The sequence below is a fragment of the Petaurus breviceps genome, unplaced genomic scaffold, assembly GCF_028583685.1.
Source record: "Petaurus breviceps papuanus isolate PSGF00001 unplaced genomic scaffold, PetGlider_PUasm1.0 90977, whole genome shotgun sequence".
Taxonomy (NCBI): domain Eukaryota; kingdom Metazoa; phylum Chordata; class Mammalia; order Diprotodontia; family Petauridae; genus Petaurus; species Petaurus breviceps.
The window spans coordinates 48,498,840-48,509,354 of NW_027187391.1; the positions used below are offsets into that span (position 1 = coordinate 48,498,840).

The following is a 10,515-nucleotide window of genomic DNA, read 5'->3' on the forward strand; positions in this document are numbered from 1 at the left end:
TACTTTGCAATTTAATTTTTATTTCCATGCTTGTTATTACATCTTTTTTTTTTTGGAGGGGGAAGGCAAGGCAATTGGGGTTAAGTGACTTGCCAAAGGTCACACAGCTAGTTAAGTATCAAGTATCTGAGGTTGGATTTGAACTCAGGTCCTCCTGACTCCAAGGTCAGTGCTGTATTCACTGCACCACCTCACTGCCCCTTTGTTATTATATCTTGCACAAGGTTAAGCAGGCTCAGGAGTTCTAAACCCAAGATTGGATAGAAAAGAGCCCTAGAGTTTGATTACACAATTCCTCTTCTATCCTTGAGTAAATATTCTAGCTCTGCCTCAGGTGCTCACCTGGAGAACTGACTGTGAGCCCAGTTCTCCTGTCATACTAAGACCAAATTGGGAATACTTCCCAGTCCCTTGGGCATTGTAATGGCAAGTAAAATAGGATTTTTTTTTTTTACTGTTTTTCTAGACTGAGTTTTAGCTAATTTGATGCCTGCACCAAGGGGGAGGGCCAGGTGGGAACTATCAGGGTAGTATGTTTATTTGTCCTGGGGCAAGGGTTTTTATAACAGAGGCAGTTGCATATGGTTTTATCATGGAAAAAGTGATTAATCAGCTTGTACTTAATTATTGACAGCTGTGTAATCTTTGAGGGTCACTTCTCAGTAATCATTCCCTGTTTCCTTGCTAGCCACAGAAAGATGGTGAGCCAATACCCTGAACCATATTAGCCCACATGGGGAGTGGGATCCAGGAGAATCCTGGTCCAGACTCCACCCGTGACTGGACTGGCTCATATGGCCCTCAACACTAATCAAGTGCCTTTGAGCCTTGCCTTTGATTGTATCAAGAGTCTTTGACTGGAAACAGTATACTTTGTATTGCCCTTAATAAGCCTAGGGGAATTTGAAGATCTCCCCTGCCCCTTAATAGGCTGAATATAATCACATGGAAGTCTGTGGTGGGAGGAGCTTGCAAAAAGGATGGAACAGAAAGGAACAGATGGGAGCACAAGCAGAGCTGGGAACAGGCATAACTGAGAGAGAGAATGTTTGTGATGTTAGCACTCTATTGATCTTTGTTACTTTCTCAGACAGAAGTCCTGTCTGTTGATTTGTGTTAATTCCTCAGACAGAAGCCCTGCCTGTTGCTCTGCATTGGATTCTCAGATAGAAAGTGAATTCAGATGATAGTTCTGGTGATGTGTGTAAATATTGTTATAGCCCTGGTGAGCTTTGTTTTCCTACAAACATAAACTATGAAGAGCTTGGAGTGGAGCAGTCCCTGTGAGCTGAGATATGGAACAGGAGGGGAGAGCTGCCTGTGTATGAATCCAAGCAAGAGTTGGGAGCACTCAGTCCCATAGAGAAGAAGCCATGGGGTTTGGAAGCCAGCCTCAAGTCAAGATGAAAGAGGACTTTACTTTGGATACTCTGCATTGACTGAGGAGATTATAATTTACTGTGACCTAGGGGTGGATGGTGTTTGTATTTTCTCTTACCCCTTAAAGATGACTATAAGAAATACCAAATAATATATTTTGTTTAAGACTATGTGGTCACTTTAATAATAAGTTGTTATGTTATATTGTCATGAATGTCATGCTTTAGTTTCTTGAATGTCATGCTTTAGTTTATTGCTGAATAAATAGAGAGTTCATTATACTATTTGATTAGACCCTTAAAGTTATTCACAGCAGTCCTCAGGAAAGCTGCCATGATTGGCTTTACAAGCATCCATTTAGTCAGTATTTATCTACTAGCCTTACTAAATACTCCCCTAATGGCCTGGAAGCATCAAAGCTTCTGGGAGTACATAATCTTTTTCCAAAGAGCAGTTTACTGTATCAGACTGATTGCTAACTCCTCAAGAGAATGTGACTCCGTGCTTACACCATGCAGAATTGGATTTCCTGATGGATTTCATACTTTGATTAACATTTTCAAAGGCATATTTCATCCACCATGGAGTTCTTTTCTCTTCTACATGATAGAATTTCCTGAGAGGAGGAAGTAGAAATATTTTCTTTTTCTTATATTTTCTTTTTGTGGTAGGAGCAATATCCTGACTCCCTTTTTCTAGGAAAGTTAGGCTAGTTTTCCCTTAAAAGGTATTAAGACATTCCTTGAGACTTTGTTGGTTCGTGGCTCTAAGGATTCACAATTTGCTCATCTACTGAGTAGAAGACAACCATGAAGATCTGAGATGTTACTCTGGAGGTTTGGCCTGCTGGATCACTATGGGTAATGTAGGCAAAGGAGCTTCACTGAGCTGAATCAACTTGAAATGTCTTAAACACCTATCCTTGTTCAAAAGTGTTTGCCTGCTATGGCTAAATAAATCTTCTTTTGCTGACTATTGAATGACATGAATTACCTCATCTTGCTCCTATCTAACCTAAATAATATATAATGTAAACTACCAGAGCACTGACTGAGTCAGGTCCAGTCTAGAACTCTTCCCATTTCATTTATTTTATAAAGGGGATGATAAAAGCCCTGTTCGAAGAACTTCTGACACATAGCTTGTGAGTATGCTTCTAATAAGTACTCATACCACACACAGATATGATGCAAAGGGAAATACGCTTCACCTGCCTTTACTCCTCAGTTCTCTGGCCCTTTGTTGACATTTTCACTATCTTTTTGATGTCCTCCCCCTCCTGAATGAGGCTTAATAATTAAAAAACCAAACTATTTGGCTGTCAGCAGAAGGTCACTGTTGTGAGATAATCTTGATAAGCTGTTTAGTAGAAACAGCTGTGAATTTTGCCTCATGTATGTGCATGTACAAATGTGTGCATTTAGAAAAAGTACTTGATGAGTACATAATGTGTTATGGGATTGACCTGTAACTGATATCTTGTAATAGCATCTCCACTTGCTCTCCATATCTATTCAAAAACCTGTACTTGTCAGCGGGCAGCTTAATTGGAAGGCCAAATAAAAACAGCAGGCTAATATGATCTTTTCTCTGACTTTCCCCATGAACAGCTTGCAATAGCTCTCTGTTCCAGCAAAGGAGCACTGGCTGCCTCACAAGAACGGCTTGCTCATTCTGCTGATGAATTAGTAGCATCCGCTTGCCAAAAACAAAACAGCAATCTGGGGAAGATTTCTGCAAACCTCAATCCTTCATCCAAATGAGAATAAAAGCCGCCAAAGAAGCCCTGCTACTACCACTGCCACGGTGAGATAACTTGGAACAGGGAGTCAAAGTAAGCAATGCCAGCCTTCTGCCCCAGCATGAACTATGCCAACTGGTTTTCCTCAGTTCCCTGTTTGTATCACAGAGTTCTAGAAGAATTACAAAGCTAACTCTTGTCTAGCCTTCCAATCAGAGGGTTGAAAGTAAAGGTGAAAGGATGGAATCTCTCAAGGGATTGGCAGAAGCCGTATTGCTCAGAAGATAGCAACTTGGTAGAAATGGCAATATAATGACACTAAGTCATAGATATTGACTAAAATCTGATGTGTAGAAAGAAAGTTGGAGATTAGATGCTATAATCTGGTCTTTAATACTGACTTGAATGCCATATAGTCAAGTATTTACTCACTCTCCTGGGGCCTCAGTGTACCTAAGTATGAAATAGGTATAATAAATTTTGGGGGTAGCACAGATAAGAATTATGTAAATGATGGGAGGAAATAGTTGAAATTCATTTTTTAAATTCAGAGGGCGTTATCCCTGAGGGTTAGTTCTGATTGCTAATTTTCTACATCATTCACACATTTCTGATTTATGTATCATTAATGGATCAAAATGGTGCCTTATGCATCTGGGACAGCTGCAGTATGAATGCTTATGAATGCTTCATGACTTGACTAAGGCACACTGACTCAAGTGGCACATTTCTGGTGGTAACACAGGTTGCTGTTTGAGTATGAAAGAGTTTCTTTTTCTAAATTCCACTTCTCTCCTTCCTCCCATCCCCAACACATACACACATTCAGTTCCTCTACTAGCCAGGATTTCAAATAAGGGGAGGGAGCTGAGGAACAGAAGGGAAAATGGTATGGTTTCTTTTCCACCAACCTTGGCTATATTTTGAAAAAGGAGATGAGTAATAAGAGGAGAAAATAGGAAAGGGAGGCTTCCAGAGTTCTCTGTACTATTTTTTTCCCTCTTATGAGTGGAAGAGTCATCATTTGTGGAATGGCTAAACAAATTGTGGTTATATGAATGTAATTGAATAGGTAGGAAGGAGCCATAAGGAACAACAAACATGAAAAGTACATGGAGGCATGGGAAGACATGTGAACTAATTCAGAGTAAAGAAAATAGACCCTGGTGACATGCACAGTGACTACAACAGTGTAAACAGAAAGATCAGCAAAGACAGCAGAAATTGAAACTGATTATTGTGTAATTATAATAGCCAAACTTGGCCCCATTGAAAAGCTATCTAGAGGCACTTCTACTTTTTTTTTTAACAAGGGCTTTATGGGTTTATCGATTAATTTTATTAAACCTTTTTCCCCTCACTTTTTTTTAAGAAGGGATAATGTCAGATATTTTGGTTATATCTGACATTTTTTCCCTCTTTTAAATTCTAGGGATATACCCGTCAAGCAGATATCCTCATGTAAACCAGTCAAGGTTGAGTGGATTGACTCTCCTCTGGATTAGTGCTGAAGGTAGCCTAACAATGTCAATCTATTTAGTGCTCCCTTTTTCTAGACTCCATACAGACTTTTCCTCCCCCTCACCTGTCATGACATTACTTTGGACATACTTAAGTGTAACACTTATTTAGATTACATCTTCTTTTATATTAGTTACATTCTAGTCTTTTTTTTTTTTAGAGATTTGAGATATGTCTTGCTTTCCTTAAGTCAACTTAGTAAAGTGGAAATAACTCTGGACTTGGAGTCAGAAAAAAATCCTACTTCAAATCTTATCCCTGCTATTGACTTATTGTATGGCTCTGGACAAGTCACTTAGCTTATCTGAGCCTCAGTTACCCCTTTCTGTAAAATGAGAATAATGAATATCAGCTGTAGCATACACCTCACAAGTCTATTGTAAGGATTAAATGAAATAATGCATATAAAGCATTTTGCAAAGCATACTATTATAGAATATCAGATATCATTATTTCACTGATGAAGACCAGAAACAATCATAAATTCTCCCATAGATTAATAGCAAGAAAGGGCCTTAGAGATCACCTAGTCAAAGTAATTATGCAATTATAAATTTAGAGATGGAAGGAGGTCATTGAGTTCAGTTCTCCTCATTTCTAAATTGCAACCTGAAGCCCAGAGAAATAAAGTGGCCTTCTTGAGTCACATGAGTGCCAACCACTTGATGAAATTTGGGGAGTAGTGTCAGCAAAGCAACAACCCATTTTTAATCTTGTTCCCATAATATGGATGGAAGTAAACTCTATCCAGGGCTTGCATTTCCCCTGAGAACTCACCATACTCCTCACCTCAAGCACTGTGCTTACATTGTTTTATGTGTCAGGAACATCATGTTGGACTAAGATGTCTGTGAATCCATCTGAATACCCTTGAGCAAAGAACTGTGTAAATTCAAGGTATTTATTATCAAGGTGGTGGGTCTAGAAGCACTGGGCTACATTAGACTGAGAACACAATAGACTGTAGCCACCAAACAAGTCCCTTGGCTGGGGTTGGAGTCAGAGGACCTTGGTTCGAATCTCAGCTCTGCTATTTACTTATAGCATCACTTTTCATCCCCTGGTCTCAGGTTCTTCATTTATGAAATGAAGAAATTTCAGTAAATGACTCCTAAAGTTCCTTCCACATCTAAATCTATGAGTCTGTGCTCATAGACTGATTTATGACCCATGATCACAGATGGATAGATTAGCCTTGATTTGGACTCTGCCCAGGATGGATCAGACCTTTATTAGAGAACTATGTTGCCTTTGATGTTCCACAACTTCAGCACCAGGCATAGCACCGTAAACATCTGTCACTTCATTAGTGACTCGTGTGTGGGGAACTTCCTGGTGTGGGAATACTCTCCACTAAAGTAGATAAAACCCTAACTATAGCTCAGTCTTAAAGTGTTGGTTGCCTGAGGAACATAGTAAATTGCCCCTGGTCACATAGTTAGTGCCAAGAGGTAGATTTTAATTCAGGCCACCAAATTTGTCAACATATCTACTATGTTACAGTTACTCTCTCATTTTGCTTAATTTTTTTTGTTTTGGTCTAGATGCAGGCATGGGGACCTGTGGCCTCTAGGCCACATATGGCCCTCTAGGTCCTCAAGTGTGGCCCTTTGACTGAATCGAAACAAATCAGATTTGTTTTGTGAAGTTTGGGTTCAGTCAATGAGTCACATTTGAGGATCTAGATGACCATATGTGGCCCTGAGGCTACAGGTTCCCCACCCCTAGGCCTATGATTTCATCAATGTAGGTAACTCCTAATGAGAAAACTCTCCCCACTAAATGCAAATGGATAACTTCTGCAATTTGTTGCCTGGAAGAGTTGACTAGAAACACTAAGAGGTTAAATCAGTAAGTTGACAAACATTTTTTGAGTGCCTACTATGTGTCAGGCACCAATCTATCAATGGGGGTACAAAGAAAGGTGAAAGATAGACCCTGCCCTTAAGGAGCTCACAATCTAGTAATGGAGACAATACGTAAGTAATTGCATACTAACGAGCTATGTACAACATAATTTAGGGATAACCCACAGAAGGAAAGCACTAGAATTAAGAAGGATTGGGAAAAGCTTCCAGTAGAAAGTGGCGTTTTGGTTGGGACTTGAAGTAGTGACTTATCCAATGACTTAAGTGACCTGCCCAGGGTTACACAGCCAGTATGTGTCAGGAGTAGAATCTGAACCCAGGTCTTCCTGACTCCCAAACCAACCCTCTTTCTACCATACCATGCTGTCTCTCCGCCTTGCCCATAGTGGACTAGTGATAGATGCTTGGTGAATTGAACTGAAAATCAATATGGGGAAATTGAGCAATAAGTAGATAAAATGAACTAGTCTAAGGGTTATGCGAAGAGGTATAGAGATTTAGGGGCATGGATGGACTAGAAGAACATTCCTACCTCTTCAAGGAAGTGATTGGTATAGTGGATAAAGTAGGAAGACCTAAGTTTGAATACCATCTCAGATACTTAAGAATTGTGTTACTCTGGGCTAGTCACTTAGTACTTCTTGGCCTTATTGTATTCTTATATGAAGTAAATTTAATAAAAGCACTACCTTACAGAGTTGCTGTGAGGTTCAAAGGAGATATACTTTAAAGCACTATATCTAAATCTTAGCTATTAGCTATTATTTCACAATGAGTTAGATATGCTATAGATGTTGCTGGAGAAAATATCTTTATAGAAGGTTTAGTTGCATTTCTACTTGGTCATTGGGAAATTGACATGTGGTCTCTGGTGGCTCATTCCATAATGCCACAAATCAAGTAGTATAAATTGCAGGTGCATAGTGGTAAAAATAAGGCACTGTTTGCCCAAAACAAAAAGTGTCCTGAAAATATCTCCTCACTGACCCTCAGAATGCCTTTGTGAGGGAAGGAAAAATAGATATTGTAAGGATTCTGAATTTTAAGGATGAAACTAAGAGAGCTCAAAAAGTCAATAAACAAAGAAAGAGACTTCCTAAAGGACAATGACCAGCCATGATAGACTTGGAATGTAGCCTAGGTATCCAACTTTATAATCCTTTGCTTCCCACAGCAGGCTCCAAGGATATACATTGTCTATGTGCCATATAAATCAGCCTTACAATGAGTGAATGTAGCAACATTAAACCAGGGTTAGCTCTGGAGCATCTGAAGTTTATGGCACTGCTCAAGAATAAATTAGTACCAAGAAATCTGATGTTGTCTTAAGGGTGGACTGGCCAAATCTCCCCAATCGCAAAGCAAGTTTTTGAGACCATGTGGCCCCATGGAAAGAAAAGGTATTAGATTTGGTGTCAGAGATCTTGGGTTCACATCCTGCCTGACTCTTCCACTCACTTTCTTTGTGACCTTGGACAATTCACTTAACCTCTTTGAACCTTAGTTTCCTCATCTGTAAAATGATAAGGTTGTATTTTATGGTCTCTGACTTTACTTACAGATTTAAATCTATGACCCTGTCTTTTGGAGAATGTGTATATAGCAAGTCCCTTTACATCTCTAGCCTTAATCTCCTTATCCATTATATGACAGGAACAGATAATTTGTAAGGTCTCTTCCTGCTCTGTAGATTATGTGTTTCTGTGAGTCTAAGAAGAGGTCAGTTCTAGAAACCCTGGGGGAACCAGAGACAAGAGATAGAAAGGAAGAGAAAAAGTAAAAGGTTTTGTACCAGAAACGGTGCTAAGACATCCAGATCAAACTAAGACTCTTGCAGAATGGACTGAATCTCCACAAGACCAATTTCCTCAAGAGAATATCCCCACATTCTAGCTTAAGCCATTCCAAAGAAGCTGCAGTTCTCTTGGGTCTGTCCCAGTCCTAACTTACTCCTCAGGCAATATACAAGACTTCAAGAATTCTGGAGTTGTACTTCTGGAGCCAAGGTAGTAGTAATAGTAGTAGTAGTAGTAGTAGTAGTAGTAGTAAGTTAGTTAGCATGCATATAGTACCTTAAGGTTTACAAAGGACTTTACAAATATTATCACCTTTTATCCTCAAAATAACCCTGAGAAACAGGTGCTATTATTATCCCCATTTTACAGATGAGAAACTGAGACCAAGAGAGAGTAAGTGAATTGCCCAGAGTCATACAGTTAAGTCTCAGACACCAGATCTGAACTCAGGTCTTCCTGATTCCAAGAGCAGTGCCCTGTCCGCCACACTTGTCACTGCAAAGAAAAAAAAGATGTAATATTACCTTTATGGGAAAAATTATTGATGCTTTCTTCTTGTAAAGGGATTACCATCTTCTTAACTGTTGACAATGCTGTATCAGCTACCTGAGTAAAGTTCCCAGAGCTAGTACTAGAGGCGAGGTAGCTAGAAAGATGCTAATTCCTTCCTGCCTGGGGCTTTCTGGCACATCCCTCCCTTTTCCTTCCCTCTCCTCCCACACATACCTAAATGCTATAAACACATTAAAGCTATGATCCAAACTGGTTGATATTAAGATCAGCTAGCCATCTAATCTTCATCTTAGTCAGAATATTTTGGCTAATATCAAACCTTTTAAAATATAAGCAAGTATTCTCAGCAATATAATGATCCAAGACAAACCCAAAGGACTAATGATGAAATATACTATCTGCCTCCAGAGAAAGAACTGATATTGATTGAATACAGACTGAAGCATGCTATTTCTCACTTTCTTTTATCTGAGTCTTCTTGTACAAAATAACTAATATGGAAATATTTTATATAATTGCACATGTATAATCTATATCTGATTGCTTACTGTCTCAGGGAGTGGGGAGGGGAGGAACAGAGGGAGGGAGAGAATTTGGAATTCAAAACTTTAAATAAAAGTGTGAAAAAATTGGGAAAAAAATATAAGCAAAAATGAACACTGCCAGAGGCCAAATCTTGTGTGAATAATGCCTTTTTAAAGCTCAGTTAATGAGAAAAGGATATTTGTTTTTTCAGGAGATTTAGCTGTGACTTGACTTCTCAGGCAAGTGATAAGATTCTATATAACCCAAAGTTTAGATTTTAGTTGTATTTTTAAAAAAGACACTATAAAAAGTGATGATTTTGTCCATTTTCCACTGAGGGGGTGGGGGGGTCTTTTGGCTGCCCATGTTGATGCTAATATCAACACTTGAGCTGATACTGATGATCTTGAGGGAAAAAAATGCTGAGGCCCCTAGGCCTAAGAAAAGAGAATCCCCATTTTTCCACGGACATAAATTTTGGACTATAGCTTCTAGCATTTTATATTTTTGACAAATATATTTGCAATACAGTTTGATATTGGATAACAGTTTTGAAAATTTATTATCAAAGTAGGCCTTTCAAACTCTTTTTTTTCCTCTCCTCCTCAGCTTCATTTATTTCTACTTACTCTCTATTTTTTTCCAGTGATTCTTTGGACACAAATTACTCTTCCTCTAATGCAGTGATAATTTATGTACTTAAAAAAAACTTCTTAAGACTCCTGAATTTTAACATGGTCTTATAAGTCCTAATATATGGCCTTCTAAGGTATAAGATTCTTCCATATAGCTCCTTTGTCCCTCTTTTCTTTGGGTTTCTATTCTATCCATTACTTAAAAGATGGGAAAATATATATGTATATATATATACCTTTCACTAATACATTCTATAAATTAAAACAACCAAATAAATGAAAAGAAGCTTTTTATGCCATGTATGACCCTGAACAAGTCTCTTAACCTCTGTCTGCCTCAGGTTCCTCAAATGAAAAATGAGGCTAATAATTATACCTACCTCATAGGGTTGGTGTGAAGATTAAATGGAATAATATTTTAAAATTCTAAGAATTCTGGAGTTGTACTTCTGGAACCAAGGTAGTAGAAGTAGAAGTAGTAACAGTAGTAGTAGTAGTAGTAGTAGTAGTAGTAGTAGTAGTAGTAGTAGTAGTAG

The 10,515-nt window shown here is 38.6% G+C and overlaps 1 long non-coding RNA gene across 2 annotated transcripts in view; it reads left to right on the plus strand.

Moving 5' to 3' along the window:
• Positions 1-2,973: 2,973 nt before the first annotated feature.
• Positions 2,974-10,515, plus strand: part of LOC138153305 (uncharacterized) — a 15,663-nt gene continuing 8,121 nt past the window's right edge. For both annotated transcript variants that reach the window (XR_011166338.1, XR_011166337.1), the window contains exon 1: positions 2,974-3,214. This is a non-coding gene — a long non-coding RNA (uncharacterized lncRNA). The remainder of the gene's footprint in view (positions 3,215-10,515) is intronic.